The sequence below is a fragment of the Vombatus ursinus genome, unplaced genomic scaffold (genome assembly GCF_900497805.2).
Source record: "Vombatus ursinus unplaced genomic scaffold, bare-nosed wombat genome assembly UNPS02014959.1, whole genome shotgun sequence".
In the NCBI taxonomy this organism is placed as follows: Eukaryota; Metazoa; Chordata; class Mammalia; order Diprotodontia; family Vombatidae; genus Vombatus; species Vombatus ursinus.
The window spans coordinates 12,508,820-12,529,369 of record NW_020954737.1 but is presented as its reverse complement, the minus strand read 5'-3'; the positions used below and the strand labels follow the sequence as shown (position 1 = coordinate 12,529,369).

The 20,550-nt window shown below is 38.7% G+C and overlaps 1 protein-coding gene and 1 pseudogene across 1 annotated transcript in view; one reads left to right on the top strand and one right to left on the bottom strand.

Annotated features, from left to right (window-relative positions):
- PPP2R3A (protein phosphatase 2 regulatory subunit B''alpha) overlaps positions 1-20,550 on the bottom strand; it is a 190,248-nt gene that overhangs the window by 69,420 nt on the left and 100,278 nt on the right. The gene's annotated exons all lie outside the window — the stretch shown is intronic.
- On the top strand, positions 9,504-10,489 carry LOC114030403 (annotated as a pseudogene).

The window sequence follows — 20,550 nt, the reverse complement described above, 5'->3', positions numbered from 1 at the left end:
GATTTCACCTTTGCAACACCTCTCAAATATGTCTCCTTCTCTCCTCTGATACTGTCACCACTCTAGTGTAAGTCTACATCACCTCATTCCTGGACTACTACAACAGGCTGCTGGTGGGTCTGTCTGCTTCAAGTCTCTCCCCACTCCTATCCATCTTCATTCATCCACTAAACAAGTATTGCTAAATCAAGGTCTGATCATGTCACTTTCCTACTCAACAAACTTCAGGTACTTCCTATTATCTCCAGAATTAAATGTAAAATGCTCTGTTTGGCATTCAAAGCCATCTATAACCTAGCCCACTCTTACCTTTCTAGTCTTCTTACATCTTCATTTCCCAAAACATACTCTTTGGTCCAGTGGCACTGGCCTCTTGGCTGTTCCATGAACAAGACATTCCATCTCTTGGTTCTGAGCATTTTCTCTGACTGTCCTCCATGCTCAGAACACTCTCCTTCCTCCTCTCCATCTACTGACGTTCCTGGATTCCTCTGGGTCCCAGGTGGAATTTTTACCATCTTCTACAAGAAGCCTTCCCCAACATGTCTCAATTCTAATACCTCCCCTATCTTAATTATTTCTTATTTATCCTGTCTATAGATTGCTTTGTATATATTTGTCTGTATGTTGTTCCCCATTAGATTATAAGCTCCTTGAGGGTAGGGACTGCCTTTTTTTTTTTTTTTGCTTCTTTGTATTCCCCATAGCTTAGCACATAATAGACACTTAATAATTACTGAATGAATAACTGATATATCTCAAATTTCAGACCTTTATCAAATAAGTTTCCTCATTTAACTGTTTACATTCTAACTTTAATAGCATTGACTTCATTTGTACAAAACATTTTCAATTTTATATAATCAAAATTGTTCATTTTATCTCTTGTGATCTTTTCTATTTCTTATTTGGTCAAGAACTCTTTCCTTTTTCATAACTGGCCCCTCCCTCACTCACTGAGATAGCAAGCAATATGATACACTCATACATGTGATATAATGCAAAACATTTCTGTATTAGCCATATTGCAAAAGAAATAAAAGGCAAGTAAAATAAAGAAAGTGAAAAATAATATGGTTCAATCTGCATTCATAGTTAATCAGTTCTCTCTGGAGGTAGAGTGGACTTTTTATCATGAGTCCTTTGGAATTGTCTTGGATCACTGTATTGAGAAGGGCAGTTAAATTTTTCAATGTTGATCATTACATTATTGCTATTATTGTGTACCATGTTCTCCTGGTTCTGCTCATTTCACTTTGCATCAGTTCATATATATCTTTCTAGGTTTTTCTGAAACATTCCTCTTGTCATTTTTTATAGTACAACAGTATTCCATCACAATCATTTACCATAACTTGTTCAGCCACTCCCCAATTGATGGACATCCCCTCAGTTTCTAATAAAAAGAGCTGCCATAAATCTTTTTGTACATATGGGTTCTTTTCTTTTTTCTTTTATCCCTGTGGGGATACAGACCTAGTAGTGGTATTTCTGGGTCAAAGAGTAGGCACAGTTTTAAAGCCCTTCGGGTATAATTCCAAATTGTTCTCCAGAATGGTTGGAGTTCACAACTCCACCAACACTACATTAGTAGTACCAAATGGTTTTAATGATTACTACTTTCTAGAAACTACAATCAGCAAACACTTCTTTATGAACTCACCTTCAGAAAAAGACTTCCCAGTAGCAGCAATTTCTTCAGAAATCTGAAAACTATACTTAGTAGCCACCTCATTTTCTGAGTTTACTTTCTTTCTTTCTTTTTTTTTTTCTGAGTTTACTTTCTTGAAAAACCATTGTTTCCCACTGAGATTTTTCAGCAATTTGGATGCTTTGTTTTTCATTGGTGTCCAATTTGCTTAAGTCAGGATGTTCTGATTTGAAATGGCCGTGAAGATTGTATTCCTTTGGAATGGCTATTACTTCTCAGCAAACAAGGCACATTATTATGTCTCTTGTGAAAGTAAACAAGTATCTATTTGTCTGCTCTCGATTAAACACTATGTTCTGATTTGATCTTCTGTTTCTTTTTTTCACCTATTTTACAAAGTCACCCCCAAAACTTTAATGTTAGAACCAAAAAATCTCCACAGCAACTGCTTACATACAAAGAAATACTGAACTGAGTGTCTGACCTTGGAGAGAGCACCGGAAACTCATGTAAATTGGAGGGCAGCTGTGCAGCAAGGGAGGAGAAAAAACCTTCGAGTTATGGACACTCATCACACAGCAGGTGTTAGTTGCATTGCCATGTGGCTGCACTCTGTGCCTGCTCAATGCCAGTAACAACCGAAGACACAGTGAAAAGATATGACTCACTCCTCTCAGACCAGAGACAGACTGATGATGGTTGGCTGCCGCAGGTCAAAGAAAGAGAAAGAAAGAGTGCATAGTGGCAACCCACCGGCCAAGTTACAAGATGGGCACAATAGTGACTAGTGGAAGGTGAGTTAATCAAGGCACGGACAAAGCACTCGTTACATCTTTACTTTGTTTTACATCCAATATGTTTTTCACAGGCTGCCTGAAATTCTGTGGTGGGCCACAAGAGGCCCAAGGACCATATGTTGTGCAGGCCTGTTCTAGGTAAATTGTTATTATTTTTTCTAACTCTATAAAGTAACCCTATGACAGTATGGTACAGTGCTGAATAATTTGTTGAGGTAGTTTTGTCATTTTTTATTATATTGGCTTGGACCAATCATGAAGAATTAACATCTCTCCAACTGTTCAAGACTGCCTTTATTTCTGCAAAGAGTTGTTTCATAGTTATATTAATATACTTTTGTGTTTGTCTTGATAATTGGATTCCAAAATATTTTAAAGCTTCTGAAGTTATTCTGAATGGAATTTCTCTTTCTAACCCTTCTTGCTGAATTGTGTTGGTAATATACAGAAAGCCTGATTTATATGGGTTTATTTTGTACCTTACCCCTTACTAAAATTATTTTTAATAAATTTTTTAGTTGAAGTTCTAGAGTAAGCCATCACATCATCCTCAGAGAATCAATTCCATTTTGTTATCATTGCTGACATTTTGTATAATTGCTGAAGTTATGTTCTATGTCCCTGAGCTAAGTTTAGTTTTTTTTTCCCCTTCTGTAAATTATGTAATTTCAAGGAAAGTAGCTATTACTGCATCTCTGGCTAGCTTTTAGGATGAAGGTGGAGACAACCACTTAGCAGGTGGATACAACTAATCAAGCACTGGAAAGTCCCTAAAACTAAAAATATAAAGTCTAAAAATGGTAACTGCGCTTTACTATAAAAACCCTTGTAATTCTCTCTTCAGGGTCCGTGTGCCTGCTGAGGAGCCTTGGAACCAATTTGTTCTGCAACTGTATGCCTTGCCAATTTATCATATTGCTTGAACTCTGTTTCTTCAATTTACCTCATTTCTCTCATGACAGTTGATGAGCCAACCAGGAGATCAAGAGAGGATCCTGGCCCCCAGAAGCAGCCTCTCTGAAAAATCCCCTAGAGCACTTAGGTTAATTTTCCTACCTAAGGACTTCTCCACAGAAGACTGCCCCACAGGTTGGACTCCTCCTCAGTCCCAACTCTTCTAAGCCAAAGTAAGCCTTCATTTAGACTGGGAAGAGCTAGTTAACATAAGCCTTCCCATTGTTAGTGGAGTGCCTTTAAAGAAGTAATGGGATCCAGTATTAGTATATGGAAGGGAACCTCCCAGAAGACATTTCTTATGTCCTAGGAGACACTCCCAGTAGAGCTGGCAATGACTAAGAAGAGCACAAGTAGATGTGATCTGCAAGAGACTCTGACAATTTGTTTTGCCTTCAAATCCACACCTTTGAGTATTGAAAATTAAAAGATTAGCTAGCCATAGGGAGTAAACATCCAAACTAGATAGAATATTGTTTCGCTGGGCAGCCCTTTTTGATGGCATATGCCCGACAAACCTTTGGGTATCTTCTCTTTTACCTGTCTTGCCTGCTCCTTCTCCTGCTCCTCTGCAATGCCTGTTGGCTACTACTTTGCTACGACTGCCTTGCCTTCCCCATCCTCTGTACCCCCATCTTATTCTCTTCCTGAATTAACTGGTCCTAGCCCTGGCCCTGTGGGCCTCCCAAATTGGCCATTACAGAACCTGGAATGGAACCCCAACAATCTTGATTACACCAGGCTACTTCAGGTTAGAGAATCATTAGAGCTATACAGGCATGTACCCTCTGCCCTGAAAACTGGACTAAATTCCAGGAGACAATTCAAGTAGAAAATGATATCCCTAACCACTTTTATGATTGGTAATGAAAAGAACTAACTGGTATGAAGGTCTAGATCCATTCAATTCACAAGATGAACTCATCCTTTGGTAGTCAATTTCAGCCAGAAATTCGAAAGTATTTTTATAACAGTTGCCTGGGATGGCATGAAAAGCTTATAGGTGAAATTAAAAGCATTGCCTAACAGATTTATGAATGAAAAAATAAGTAGAAAGTGAAATCTGAGCAAAAGGGCCAAACTGCTATCCTTGCCCCTGCACAGGCTGTGTCAAAAACTCACAAGTCTCCTGAATGTTTTCATTGCAACAAGAAGGGCCATATTGCCTGAAAATGTAGAAAGGAAAAAATGAGACCTCAAGAGTAAAAATTAAAATGGGCCTAGAAATGCCCAGGGGAATCCAGCTGCATCAAGGTGCAAGGGAAGAGAAAGGGCTGTGGATCTTGAAGGAGACTCTTTTGTTTTCCCTCATCCTGATGTCCTTGCCCCAGTCATCCTGGTCCATGCCTCTCCTCACACTGGTGAACCCCATGTCACCTTTAAAGTTGGTGACGCAATCTATGATCTAGATACTGAAGCTTCTAATTCAGTCTTTAATGAGTAAACCAGGCTAACTGTACCTCTATTTGCTCTCTGAATGTTGCTGAATGAGTCTTAGGAAAACCTCAGAGTGTTCCAAAATTGTCTCATCGCATGATCTGTTGGTTTTCTATTGAACACTCCTTCCTCCTCTTGCCCAAAACTCCTGTAAATCTGTTGGGGTAAGATCTCCTTTGTAAACTCAGGGCCATCATTTCCTGATCCCATGTTGAGTCTCTGTCCTTGCAACTTCCCTCTTTTTGGGTTCAGAATGCTCAAGAGACCCTTGATGACAGTCCAGGGATTTCATTTGACATCTCTGATTCTCTATGGGTTTCTTCATTCTCAGATGTAGGACTGCTAAAATTTGCTGTCCCAGTTAACCATCAAGACTAGTCCCCACCATCAATTTCTCAATATTCTTTGTCCAGGGAGTCCATCAAAGGTATTTCACCTATTATTGAGTCTGAGGGATCAAGGAATTATTTTTCCATGTAAATCCCCTTATACTCCTATCCTTTCTATTAAAAAATTGCCAGCTCCAGATGGCAAACTTGTTTATCACTTTGCACAGTATTTGTACGAGGTTAATGCTTATGTTATACCCAGGCATCTAGCGATGCCCAATCCTAATTTTCTCAATTCCCAGTGAGGTTACCTGTTTTATTATGTGAGATCTTTGCTCTGCTTTTTTTTTTTTAAGCATCCTCATTCACTCAGACTCTTATTAGCTGTTTACCTTCATAAAATGGACATAGCTTCATTTACCTCAAGGATATATAGAAAGCCCTACGCTGTTTTCTTAAATCTTACAGCAGGATTTAACTTCCATCACTTTCAAGAACTCCACTCTGATCTAGTACATTGATAATCTCTTGCTTGTGGCCTCAAATGCTGAGATCTGTCAGAGAGACAGCCATCATCTTATTTTTAAACTCCATAAAAGGGGATACAAAGTCTTTAAGTCAAAAATTCAACAGTGTCTCACTCAGGCAGAGTATCTTGGTTTCATTATATCTGCTAATGCTTGCTTTGTTTCCCCTAAGGATGTGCAACCTCTGCAGAAGTTGTCTGTTCCTACAAACAAGAAAAAATTACATACTATCCTCAGGGCAGCTGGATATTGTCGACAGTGGATCCCATCCTATGGTGAGATCATTAAACATCTTTTTTTTCTAAAGACTTTTCCAGAACCTTTGAAGCTTGACCATCAATACCTCACCACCCTTGCAGATCTCAAGAAGGCTTTGTTGTTGTCTCCTATACTAGGACTCTTAGATTACAGTAAGCCCTTTACTCTTTTTATATAAGAACGAAAGAGGGGAGGGTGGCTTCTGGTATCCTGACCCAAAAATTTGGGCCTGCTTCATGACGAGTGGTTTATTATTCTGCTCAGCTTGATGTTGTGGCTGCCCTTTTGGTGCAGAAGGCTTGTACTCTGGTTCTGGGAATCCCTTTATCAGTGCAGTTGAGGCCCTCTTGCTTCACCAATGAACTCAGACCTTTTCTGATCAGAGACTGAAGTATGAAGTGACCTTACTGGGTAAAAAGAATATCACTCTCAAGCCATGCACGTTTGCAATCCTGCTACTTTGCTTTCCAATTTGCCAGTTGCATGGGAGCCACTTTTGACCATGCCTCTGTAGTGGACATGGCTGCGAAACCTTGAGGTGATCTCTCTCACATGCCCTTGCAAAATCTTGATTATATTTTGGATACTAACTGGTGTTCTTTTATGAGAAGGTATGTGTTACACTGCTGCTGCTGTGGTCTCTGACCATGACACTGTTTGGGCTGCCTCTCTGTTCTCTAACCTCAGTGCCCAAGCTGCTGAACTTGCAGCCCTCACCCTGTGCATGCCACCTTGCCAATGGAAAAAGTGCCACAATTTATAGTGACACAGTATGCATTTGGGGTTTGTCACACTGTTGGAATATTTTGGCTACAAAGAGGTTTCTTGACTTTAGCTGGCAAAGTCATTGAGAATGTGAATTCATCAAAGATGATCTGCCCTGAGGCTTCCTCATGCCCTGGCCATCGTCCATTGTCCTGCCTACACCAGCAGAACCAATCCTGTTTCAAAAGACTGACATTGCTGCAAAACTTGCTGCCCTTGAAGGCCCTGAATACATGTTTCATCTTTCTCTTTCTGGTAATGCTGACCTTCCTCTGTCTTACAATGTCTCTGAAACTATAAGATGGAAGCAGCATTTCTGCACCAAACAGTAGCTGTGGAGTGGGTGACTGTGGAGCTTCTATCACTAGGAATGTCTGCCTGTTTATAAAGGGGGCCATTTTGATACATAAGGAATTGGAGACTCTATGAGGAGGGTAGTCTCTGGCATCCCCCCCAGAGTTGCCCTACTTGACATTTAATCAGCATGTCTTCTGTGCTGTAGGCCATCCCCTAGTTCATACACCTTTTGAGCATTTGAAGATTGATTTCACTTGTATGCCTATGTCTGGCTGCTATTAAAGTCTGCCTTGTTGTTGATCAATTCACTTGCTGGGTAGAGGCCTTCTTAGCTCTAGGAGCATGACCGGATTTGTTGTAAAGATGCTTCTGAAAGAAACTGTTCCCTGTTTCAGCCCCCTGGTCTGCACTGATTCTGACAGAGGCACCAACTTCACTGATTCTGTCCTATCTCAGGTTTACTCCTGCCTAGGGGTGGTCCCAAAATTTTACACTCAGGTCAAGTTGAACATATGAACAAGGAGCTTAAAATCATGACTGGCAAGCTGTGTACTAAAACCCGTCTAAAGTGGCATAATGTTCTTCCATTGGCTTTGTTCTATATATGTAGCAGACCAAGGAGGGGAATTGCATATATCTCCTTTTGAAATGCTTTTCAGGCACCCTCCCCCTATCAAAGCAAGACCTGTTCTCCCAGTATATACACCTTTATTGGGAGGAGATACTTCTGTTTTTATATACCGGAACTATAAACTAAGCTGAGAGAAATCCACGACACTGGAGTCGCAGTGCAGATTGGGCCTTTGGACTTTCCAGCACATCACTTTCACCTTGGCGATAAGGTCTATATCACAAATTTCCAGTGGACCAGTGGAACTCAATTCACTTGGGAGGGCCTATTCCAAGAACTACTGATGACTCTGACAGCAATCAAGATTGGAGAAAAGGACTCTTGGATACATTGTTCCCACATGAAATCTGCCCCCAAACTGTTTGATAATGTTTTTGCTTTGTTTTCCTTTAGCTCGCTTGTCACCCATTCCTCTCCTGTCCTTTCCATACAGGAGGATTGGGAAAAAAACTTAATGCTATCAGTGATCTCCATGAGGAAGTGGTAAACATTTTACACCACCTCAAAGCAATGGATCTCATGGATGTTGGGTTTGTCATCATATCCACCAAAGAAACCCTGACCCATGGGAAGTCTTTTCCATTACTGAACAGAAAACCCTTCCCCAGTCAGAAGACCTTTATCCCTTAGATTATCACCCTCCAGCTTTAAAGGGTGCTTTTATGCTTTTGCTTTAGTCACTTGTAATCTTAACACCCCTGACAAAAGGATGCAGAAAAGCTCGGAAGCCATTTCCTCTATCCCACTCAGGATAAACCAAATCATTTTTAAAGGGTCTCATGGTATTATTAAAGCTAGGGCCATCTTGTTAAAAGTCATTACTCCCCTCCTGAGTTTCCATTTCTGTGTGGAAAATAAAGGAGAAAAGTCTTAGCGCTACTCTACATTTAGGTAACAGATAACTGCATTAATATTCTTTCTTTCCCTAATATTACTAAAGGGAATCTTTTTACCTATGCCTAAGCCACTTTTTTTTTATGACACCAAAGACTATAAACCTATTTCCCTAATCAACCTTATATACAGTGGGTTGAGTTGGGCTCAGTTGGATAAAGTCCAGGACTGATACTATAAAACATGACAGTTCTTGGCAAAACCCTATGGTGGACATAAACTTTCCCCTTCTAAAGTCTAAGGGGTCTGGTGACCTCAGGCCAATTTTTTATTTGTAATGATAAAGTTTACTCCTCTCTACCCCCCAAATGGTTTGGTACCTGTGGAATTGCCTATTTGACCCCACCAGTTTCAGTCTTTAATCATATCATAGGACTAGTAGGGAAAAAAACTCGACTAGAAACTAGGGTGAATGGTGGCATAGGTGTCAAAAAAGAGAAGAAACTATAATTAATAGCAATGTAGTTTCAATCCAAAATCTTGTAAAATAACATGGAAATGGAATAAAGTTCCTTTGGTCCCTAGTTCCATATATAGGAATTGCTGCACTAGAACAAACAGCTAAAAATTTCTCCCTTGAGATTAAGAAACTGGCCCAGGCCACAAGTGAATCTGTCTTCTCCCTCCAAAGGGTGGTAGATTGTTTAGCCCAGATGGTCTTACAAAAATCACATGGTTCTAGACTTCTTCTCTGCCTCACAAGGAAGAGCCTATGCTATGAGTAATCAATCCTGTTGTTCCTACATTAGTTGATCAGGAGGAATTTTAACAAACCTTCATAAAATCCAACGAGTTATCACAAAAACACAACTACCTCCCCCAGTCAACCCCTAGTGGAATCCTTCTTCTTGGTTCACTTGGCTGCAGAGAAATGGCATGTTGACCACTCCTGGTAAATTGGCCCTTAGTGCCCTCTGCCCTAATAATTCTTTTTAGACTCTACATTAACTTCTGTGTTAAAGCCTGTTCCAAGAAAGCCCCAGAGAGGATCATATTAGTATACTCTGTTGATCATACCTATGTTAAAAACCTTATAGAGCTTTCCTTCTCTCTCTCTTTCTGTTGGTGCTTCCCGTGGAGGGGCTGCTATCTCTTCGCCGGCGCCATGCATGCCCTCAGACCCCTCATAAAGCCTAAAATTGTCAAGAAGCGGACCAAGAAGTTCATCCGGCACCAGTCTGACAGATATGTCAAGATCAAGAGAAACTGGCGTAAACCAAGAGGCACTGACAACAGGGTGCGAAGACGATTCAAGGTCCAGATCTTGATGCCCAATATTGGTTACGGAAGCAATAAGAAGACAAAACACGTTACCGAGTAGATTCAGGAAGTTTTTGGTATACAATGTCAAAGAGCTAGAAGTGCTTCTGATGTGCAACAAATCTTACTGTGCTGAGATCGCTCACAATGTGTCCTCCAAGAATCATAAAGTCATTGTTGAGAGAGCGGCTCAGCTAGCCATCAAAATTACCAATCCAAATGCCAGACTGAGGAGTGAAGAAAATGAGTGAAATACTTTGCACATTTTTATTTGTGTTAAATAAAGCTTCCAATTACTACCAAAAAAAAAAAACCCTTATAGAACTAGCTTGTTGAGAGAATTAAATCAATTCCATTTTGTATTGGTGCTAACATTTTGTATAACTGCTGAAGTTAAGTTCTGTGTGCCTGAGCTAAGTTTTATTTTTCCATGTCTGACGTTATTTTAAGGAAATCAGCTATTATTGTATCTCTAACTGGCTTGCAGGATGCAGGTGGATGCAACCAATCAGCATCCCCAAGCACTGGAAGTCCCTAAATCTAAAAATATAAAGCCTAAAAATAGTAACTATGTTTTACTATTAAAAACTCTTGAAATTTTCTCTTCAGGGTCCTTGTACCTACTGAGAGGCCTTGGAACCAATTTGTTTTGTAACTGTTTGTCTTACCAATAAATTGCACTGATCATACTTTGTTTCCTCAGTTTATCTCATTTGATGCAAAACAATCTTTAAGAAGTGGTGATTTTTGTTTCCCCTTTACCTATATTCATTCTCTCAATTTCCTTTTCTAAACTTACTGACATGGGTATAATTTTTTTTAGAACTATCAAATAGTTTTTTTTTTCAGAACTATGTCAAATAATAATGAGCAGCTAGGTGGTACAGTGGATAGACCACCAGGCCTGTAATCAAGAAGATCTGAGTTCAAATCTGGCCTCAGACACTTACTAATTGTGTGACCCTGGGCAAGTCACTTAATCCTCTTTGACTTACTTTCCTCATTTGTCAAATGAGCTGGAGAAGAAAATGGCAAACCACTCCAATATCTTTGCCAAGAAAACCTCAAATGGGACCACAGAGTTGGTTATGACTGAAAAATGACTAACAACAACAGCAAATAATGGTGGCATTGAACATTCCTAATCTTATTGGAAAGACTTTTAGCATTTCTCCAAATAACTTAAATGTAGCTTTTTAAAAAAATAAGTCATAGATTCAGAATGAACTTTTAAGGTCATTGAGTTCAATTCAGTCATTTTAATTATTATTTTATAAGATGAAGAAAATGAGGCCCAGAGAAGTTAAATGATTTGTCCAGGGCAGCACAGTCAAGTTTCTGAGGCAGGTCTTCCTGATTCTATCTCTATATTCATTAAGAGCAATTAAAGCTGAGATAACAAACCATCCCATGAAGTGGTATTTCTTGTTGCTACTGGGCATTTGATGGAACCAACTTGGTTGAATCCTTTTCCTCAAGAGTTTATAAGCTATCCGCCTTCCACTTAGTCACAATTTCCTTATTTTATCACAAGAATATAAATATTGATATGGTTTAGACCTTCTAAGAGTATATCAACTGAATCATAGACTCACTAGACAAAGGCTTCACATTTAGAATACCTACAGTTAATGTTTATAAATTATCTAAAATCTGGGTGTTTCTTAACACTCACTATTCCTTTTTCTGATACTCCACCACTATTTTGCTACAGAAATATGAGGAAGCAATTAAAAAAAGCATTCACTGCTTCATGGGTTGCTGTGATCAAAGAAATCATAATCTACTGGTTAACTTAGAAGTGAAGAACCTTTTTGTTCTTAAGAAGTTGGTCCTCGGATACGAGACTCAGTTTGCCACCAGGACCTTTTATACATATACACAAATATATTTACATGAGAAAAAACAGCCCCTAAAACAATATAGATCCTCCTTAATAAAAACCACAGCCTTGAGAGTTCAGCCTACTAACCCAAACAGTTAAAAACAAAGGCTGAAACATGCCTACTGTTCAAACTGTGATATGTGGTCATGTAGACAACTTACTGAGTGAGTCCATTACTATACAAATCTTGGATAAACACTGTGGATGGACAATGAACTCAGAACTGTACAAGAAAAGACTGAGCTGGACTCCATTTGGTAGACTGTGCAGGGCTTTCAACAATTCCAAGTTGCTCCCTGAAAAAATATCTTTTAAACTCTTATTCTTCAATTGCAGCTGTATGACAAATCACAGAACATCTTCAAATACTCACATAATGTTCAAAGAATCAAAATTTGAGATGATCCAAGGGCAATGGATATTAAGGAACAGTCTGTTTATTCTCATGGTTTTAAAATATTTTTAATATAGAGGGGTGTTGTATTTTGTTATTTCGATTTTGTCATTAAAAGTCTATTATAGTTAACAGTTTTCCTAATGAACCTGGATTCATGGCATAAATCCAGTTTGGCCACAGTGTTTAATCTTTTTAAATATGCTGTGGCTGCTTTGCTAAAATTTTAATCAATATTTTTGCATCCTTATTTATTAGAAATATTGGTCTACAGTTTTTTCACCTTTGCTTTATCTTTCCCTGATGCAGACACTGGGACCATGTTTTTCTCATAGAAGGAGTTTGTTAGGATCTCTTATCTCTTCTTTTCCTGCTTTTGTAAGCAATTTATGTAATATTGGACTTATTTTTAGAATGTTGGATATATTTCACTTGTAAATCCATCTAGTCCTGGGTTTTTTTTTCTTTAGGAGTTCTAATTTCTTTTACTGAAATTGGGTTATTTATATTTCCTATTTCTTGGTCTATTAGTATAGGTATTTCTATTTTTATATCCATTTAATTACATCATCAGGTTTTTGGGCATAAGGTTTCTGAAGACTTCCTTTATTTCCTTTTCATTTGTTGTAAATTCTCCTTTTTATTTTTTTATATTGGCTATTCGGTTTTCCTCTTTTAAAAAATCAGACTGGCTAATGGTTCATTTATTTTATCAGTTAAGAGATTTTCTTGGTTAAGAGATTTTCTCTTCCTTAGAGTAGTTGCTGTGAAGCATCATGTGATCCTGACTGCTTATCCGTGGTGCCTAAACTCTTTCTTTCTAGGGGCTTACATTATTTTCACTGATTTAGAAACTAGGGAATTTGGGTATAAAAACATTCCTGCCTATTTTCAGTTTGGGGTTCTTTTCAGGAAGTGATCTGTGGTTTCTTTCTATTTTCTTGTCCTCTGGTTGTAATAGAACTGGACAGTTTTCCTTTATGTTTTTTTCTTTTCTTTTCTTGTTTTTTGATTTGGTCATGATTTTCAGGGAGGCTGGTGATGGTTAAATTATTTTTCCTTGATCCATTTTCCACATAAGATGTTTTTGACAGTAGATAACTTCAGTGTAATAGCGTAGAGACAATTTAAGTTGTATTTTCCTGTCTTCTTTACTTGGAGTTTCTTTCATATAATTACTGGGTAACTCTACTGCTGATTTTCTTTCAATTTTGAAGCTATCATTCTCTACAAGATTTAAGTTTGATAGGTACACATAAATAGTTTTCTCTCTACTTTTTACTTCATTTTAAAGCTCCCAACGATATTTTTGAGAATATTTTATCACATAGCTCAGAAATCCAAATCCTAGTCTCAGATATCATCTTCATGACTTGATTTTAGCTACAGGGCCAAGAAGTTATTTAGATCTTTTTTTTTTTTTACAACCACATTTTTGTTTCCCAAATCAACCTTTCTCTGCCAAAGTCTCTGAGCCTTCAGGTGGTGGCAATTATGAAAATACCACTTGAAGCCCGTCCTTATCATCTTTCATTTCTTGCTTAGGGCTTCATATTCCTTAGCAATAATTCGAGGTACCTTCTTGCATTTTTCTCCACATGAATCATCATTGAAGTGGTTAGTTGTCATGTTTGACAAATCTTGGGAGGCTGTCTGTGATGTCCAGTTAAATGGCTCAGGGAGACATCAGACCTTGATTATTAATGTCAATTCTTCAACAGTTGCTTAGGGGTTTTGCCATCTAGCAGATATTTCATAAATGCTTATTGACTGATATCCTTAGCTGGGCAGGAGCTAATCAGCACTACTTGTCTCTTCTTTGGCCCTCTCTCAATATTACCTGTGAATCTACATCACCACTTCTTGTCTCTTCTTTGGCCCTCTCTCAATATTACCTGTGAATCTACATCACCACTTCTTGAAGCACTTGCAAATTCTTCTTTAGAAGGACCAGGTCCTTCTTCTGTAAAAGAAATCTCATCAATCAACAAAAAAGTATTTATTAAAAGCACTATGCTAAGTGTTGGAGACACAAATACAATGCTGAGACCTGCAACCACCTCCTGGTTGGTGTCCTTGACTTAAGTATCTTCCTGACTCCAGTCCATCTTACTCATTGCTGCCAAAACAAGATCTAACCATGTGACTCCCTATGCAATCAATTCCAGTGGCACCCATTATTACCTCTAGGATAAAATATAAAATTCTCTTTAAAAGCTTTTAAAGCCCTACACAACCGAGCCCCAATTTAACCTTTCCAGACTCACTGGACATTATTATCACTCCCACACTCTACCATCCAAACTGGTCTTCTCTGTTTTTCAAACATGACACTCCATCTTCAATCTCCATACCTTTGCACTGGATTTCAACTCCTTCTCAGAGTCCCATTCTTCCTTTAAGACACAGCTCAAGCACCATTTTCTGCATAAAGACTTTCTTGATTCTCTTAACTGTTACTGCCCTTACTCCTAAACTACCTTCTATATATTTGTATTAAGTTTAAATTTAGCCTGTATATTTTTATATGTAATTGTTGTTTCTGTCTCCCTTGTTAACAATATAAGCTCCTTGGCAGTATGAATTGTTACATTTCTAGTACTTATATCCCCAGTGCCTGACATAGTATCTGCACATACCTGGGCTTAATAAATACTTGTTGAATGACTGGGAATGTCCTTGTCATTTAAGAAGCTTAATGGGGAAAAGAAATGATGAATATGATGAAAACAAAGATGCATGGACTTATATGAACTAATGCAAAGAGAGATAAATAGAGACAAGAAAACATTATATACAATAATTACAACAACATAAATGGAGAGAATCACAAAATAAAAAATGAACATTTCAAAACTACATGGCTCCATGGAAGAGATATGAGAGACACCTTCCCCCACTCCTTTGTAGATGTTGGTGGTCCATGGATGTGGAGAATCATATATACTGTCAGATTTTTAAAATGTATTGATTGATTTTATTAATATTTTTTCTCTTTTAAAAATTATTTGTTATATGGGATAGTTTTCTGGGAGAGGTAATGAGAGACACAGGGAAATTTAGCTAGTGCAAAAATAAAATAGATCAATGAAAATTAATTTTAAAAATTCTAATGGAAGATACAACACAATATAGGGGAATAATCGTCAGGGAAGGGTGTTTTGGTTAAGGAAGTCACAGGAATGGTAAGTGGCAATAAGGTAGTTGACTGATACAACTTTTCCAGAGGTAAGAGTACTGTTGATTTGACTATAATTTCAGGAGTGAGAGGTAAAAAAAAGTGGGATAGTCTAGGCATGTAGTTAGGGAGGAAAATGGCCACAGTGAAGAAGCATGGCCTCAGAGAGGTCAGTTGAGTGGTTTAGCAGGATCCTGCCAGGTCTGGTCTCTGGAGGTCTAGTAGGAGGGCAAAGTGGCAGAGCAGCAGCAGCAGGACAGTGTAAAATGGGTAAGGTGAAGCAGCAGCATCTCAGCGACTTCAGAGATGACAAGTGGTCAACCACAGTTTCAAAGAACTGCAATGTAGGAGAAGCCCCTAGTAGCTACAATAATTCATGCTATTACTCATTCTAACTGCCACATAAGCATGGCCCCAGGACTGTAGGGCACTCATAGCAACAACAATGGTACTTCCCAAAAGAACCTCCTACCTATTACTTGGCTCCAAATTTTCAGTGGTCCTTATTTTCTCTCCCCTAAATCTTTCAACATCCTGACACAAGCTAGAATTCTCCTTTGCCTCTCTTCAAAAGCTTTTTCTTCTTTTAAAAATTACTTTGAAGTTTTTCCCATTTTTAAGGGAAAATTTCATTCTTCCTGATGACCTAGACTCCCCTAGCCCTCTTAATCTATCTTCTCAGAGAGACCAACTTGAATTTTGTGCAGATGCAGTTATTACTTGATCATGATTGGGAACACAAACATTGAATACTCTGTGCATTTAACAGAAAAATTCCATTTGTCCTTCTTGTGGGAAGCAAAATCTTCCCTCCCTTGAACATTCTTCATAGATCAGAAGATAACAGAATTTAATGAATCAATCAACAAGTATTACGTGCCTACTTTGTGCTAGGTAGTGGGGATACAAATACAGATAATGAAACAATCCTTACTTACAATGAACATAAAGGAGGACAACAAGAACATGAGTATGTATAGAATAAATATCAAAAGAATAAATCCAAAGTATTTAAATATAAAGTAGTTAGGGAAGGAGGGCACTAGCAGTTGGGGGATCAGGAAAGGCTTCATGTAGAAGGTGGAGCTTGAGCTGTGCCTTGAACAAAGAGTGGGATTCTATGAAGCAGAAGTGAGGGGGGGATGGGTGCAATATCCTAACCCCTTCTCTCATGCAAGTATTTCCCTAAAAGGTGAAAAAGCTGTCCTTGGGATTTGACTGGCCCAGGAAAATAAGGCTCAAGTTGTTCATCCTTTGACTTAAATTCACTGGGACTCTGCCCAGATTGATCTGGCTTCTTGGTTACCTAAAGGTATAAAAAGAACCCCCCACCCCTGCACCCCCCACCCCCACATGAAGTCAAAACCTTTCAGACTTTGCATGCCCAAAAACCTAATGAGTCACATGCTGCCTTACTGATTAAATCCATTTCCATAGAGAAAGGAAGGGGATTTGGAGTGTCCTTACTGAATATACTTTTTATGCTATGGCTAAATAAATTCCCTTTTGTTAACTACTGAATGACCTATGGTTCTTCATTTCATTCCAATATTGGAGATGAACTAAGAGGACACTTGACTGGGTCAAGCCTTCCCAAAAAGGAGTGCATCCCAGACATGAGGTACAGCCAGCGAAAAGGCACAGTGATGGGAGATAAGAATGTTGTGTGTGAAGAACAGGGAGAAGGTCAATTTGGCTGGATGGCAGAGTGCAAGAAGGGCAGTCGTTTACAATGATGATAGAAATATAGGTTGGGGCTAGGTTGTGAAAGGTTTTCAAAGCTAAACAGAAAAATTTATATTATACTGTAAAAGCAATGGGGAACCATTAGAGTTTATTGAGCAGGAGAGTGAAGTCTGCATGTAAGGAAAATAATTTTGGCAGCAGTGTGGAAGACAGACTGAAATGAGGGCAGACCAGAAGGAGTGACCAATTAGGAGGCCAATACACCAATTTAGGTGAGCAATAAAAGCCTAAATGAGGGTGGTAGTTCTGTGATGTAGGAGACACTATGTAAGTAGAAACAGCAAGATTTGACAACTAATTTGAAATATAGGGTGAGAGTGAGCGGCTGAGGGTAACACTACCTGGGAGTACAAACCAGGTACAAATCTGGGAGACTATGACAGAACTAGGGAAATACTGAAGAAGGGTGGGCTTGAGTAGAAAGATAATGAGTTATATTTTGGACAGGTTATGTTTGAAATGCCTTTGGAAAATAAATTTTGAAATGTTTACTAGGCAACTGGTGATCAGTGATAAAGATTAAGGGAGAGACTAGGGCTAAGGATATAGATCACTATAGATACAGTGAGATTATAATTAAATTGATAAAAGATGATGAAGGAGAAGAGAAGGGGCCCTAGTCAGGGTTGTGTTGGTAAATGCTTAAAAACTGGTTCTCTGGGGGAAAATATGTGTCTGGGGCATACTTTAAATTTAATATGCATTATTTACATTTTCTGTATCACTTTAAGTCTACACAATCAACAAAACAATAAATCAAACCTTGACTTGTAGTGGTTGCTGATTTCTGAGGCATAAATTCTCACACTGCAAATTCAACAACTGGCTCTCACAAGCTGGCTCTTGCACACCATTGGCCCTAGTACTGAGCTGAGGAGAACACTCACTATTAGGGGGCATAATCTGAATGATGAACCAGTTAGGAGACTGAGTAGAAGAATTTAGACAGGTAGGAGAACTAGGAGAAAGTAGTGTCATGAAATGCAAAAGAAAAGAGTATCTAGGAGGAGAGGAGAGTGATTGTCAAATGTAGCAGACAGGGTAAGGAAGAAGACTGAGAAAAAGTCCATCAGATTTGACAATGTAAGATAAAGAATACATACCAGAAGGAGTTCTGCTTCCACAGATATTGCCAAATAAAGAATTTGTTAAAGAATGCTATGTTAACAGACAAGCATATCCTGTTTTGCAAGACTGATGGTCAGGGCCTCCTAGCTTCAGAAAACAAGAGGGGTTGAGAACACGCAAAACAGCTTGAACCCGAGAGGTTATGCCCTGGTCACAGAGTCCTAACCACCACACATGCTTAACTAGCTTCATGCACATTAACTTCTCCCCCCAGGGAGGGAACAATTACACAATGCTAGGCACAATTTATATGAAGGAAGGGAGGGGTAATATATCAAGGGGAACATGAAGGGGGAGTATTAGGAAGAATGTAACCCGGAAGAGTCTGGATCAATCCTGACTCTGGTGGGAGGAGTTTATATAGTTTTATAGAACTAACTATATAAAGCTTGCTCTTGCTTCTGTACAAGGTGTGTGTGCGTCCCCCTATGGGGTACCATACACCCACTTCTCTCAAGAACCGTACTAAAAGTTTCCTTCACTCACCCTAGTCTAAGTTTCATTTCTTAAAGGGGAAGATGGAACTCCACATGGTATGCTACTAGGGGAGCAGTGAGCTGCAGCAGCACTCTCAGACTAACCCCCTAACCCTACCGAGAGTGACTGAACCCCGTTTTCCACAACTAAGAGATCAATGCTAATTTCAGAGAAAGCAAATTCAGTTGAATGATAGGATGGAAACCAGAATGCAAAGAGTTGAGAAGTGAGAGGAGAGGAAGAGGAGTGATTAAGTGTTGATAGTTTTTTCTAGAAGTTTAGCTGAGAAAGGAAAGAGAAGGATATATGGCACCAGTGAAGATTTTTTTTTTAAGGTTGGAGGAGACTTGGGAATGTTTGAAGGCAATAGAAGAAGGAACCAGTAGATAAACAGAAGTTAAAGATTCCACAAAGAAAAAAGGACAAATGAAATTGTAATTTTCTGGAAAAGATAGTAGGGATTAGAATTAAGAGTATATGTAGATCAATTGGCTTTGGCAAGGAGGAGGCAATCTCAATGCCAGAGCCTGGGGTGAAAGGAAAAGAGGATAGGCAATGATGTCAAGGGGTTTTGAGATGAAGAAAAAACTCATGGCTTCAATTTTCTTAGTAAAGTTAACATTTGAGGTCCTTAGCTGAGAAAGAGGGACAGGGGATGTATGAAAGGCTTAAGGAGAGAAAAGGTCTGGAGAAGCTTTTGTGGGGATTAAGACAGGGAAACAATTAAGGAAGAACAATAGGACTGACTTGCTCATTCTGGGGACTAAGGTGAATTTGTATAACATGAATTTAATGTACATAGCACAATTGTGTGACTTACTCCAGCTCTATTCAGTAGCATAAGAGGAGCAGAAATGGATGAAATCAAGGGCTAAGGTTTCTTAAAGGATGAGTTAGAGATAAAAAGAGGTTCTAGAGTAGAGAACAATATAGAATTAAATTGGTTAACTGTAGGATCAAGGCTGGAGAGGGGAGAGGGAATTAAAGAACAACATAATTGCCTTAGAAAGCACTGGGGTGTATGTGGGGGAGGGGTAGAAGGATGAGAGGTCTCAATGAAGATTAGGAATGGTTTAAGGCATTAGGAAAGATGGAATCTAGGAGGTTAAAGAGCAATGTCAGAGTTTTAAACTAGTGAAGTGAAACACCTATGGGTAATGGTAAGAAAATCCAGAGTGTGACCATGTCTAGACATTGTTGACGTAGACTAATAGAGAAGGTTATAGGATTTAAGGAGCCTGATGAATTCTGAAGTTAGGGAGGTTGAGAGTGTGTGTGTATATGTGTGTGTGTGTGTACACTATGCCAGCAATATATTATAATAATAAAAATGCTGTTCAGTTGTGTCTGACTCTTTGTGACCCCATTTGGGGTTTTCTTGGCAAAGATACTGGAGTGGTTTGCCATTTCCTTTTCCAACTCATTTTACAGATGAGGAAACTAAGGCAAAGAGGGTTAAATGACTTGCCCAGAGTCACACAACCAGTAAGTGTATGAGACCAGATTTGAACTCAGGTCTTCCTAAACCCAGGTCCAGTGCTCTCTATCCACTGGGCCACCTAGCTGCCATATAATAATAATCATAAAAAATAGCTCCCTGTTTACATATTGCTTCAAGGTTTACAAAGCACTTTCTTAAAATCAATCCTGGAAGTTAGGTAGTATAAATATTTTAATCTCTACTTTATAAATGAATAATCTTGGCTCTGTGTGACAAAGTGACTTGCCTATAGTCACACAGCTAATAAGTAACAGAGCAAGGGTCACCTGACTTCAGTTCCTGTGCCTCTCTCATAATAACTTTAACATTAACTGATAAAAATAGTATAATTATATTGTTTGATATTTATGTAGTGCTTTAAGGTTTGCAAAATGTTTTAAAATCATTATCTCATTTGACCCTATGAAGTAATTAGTACAGCTACATGGAAGCACTCTGTTA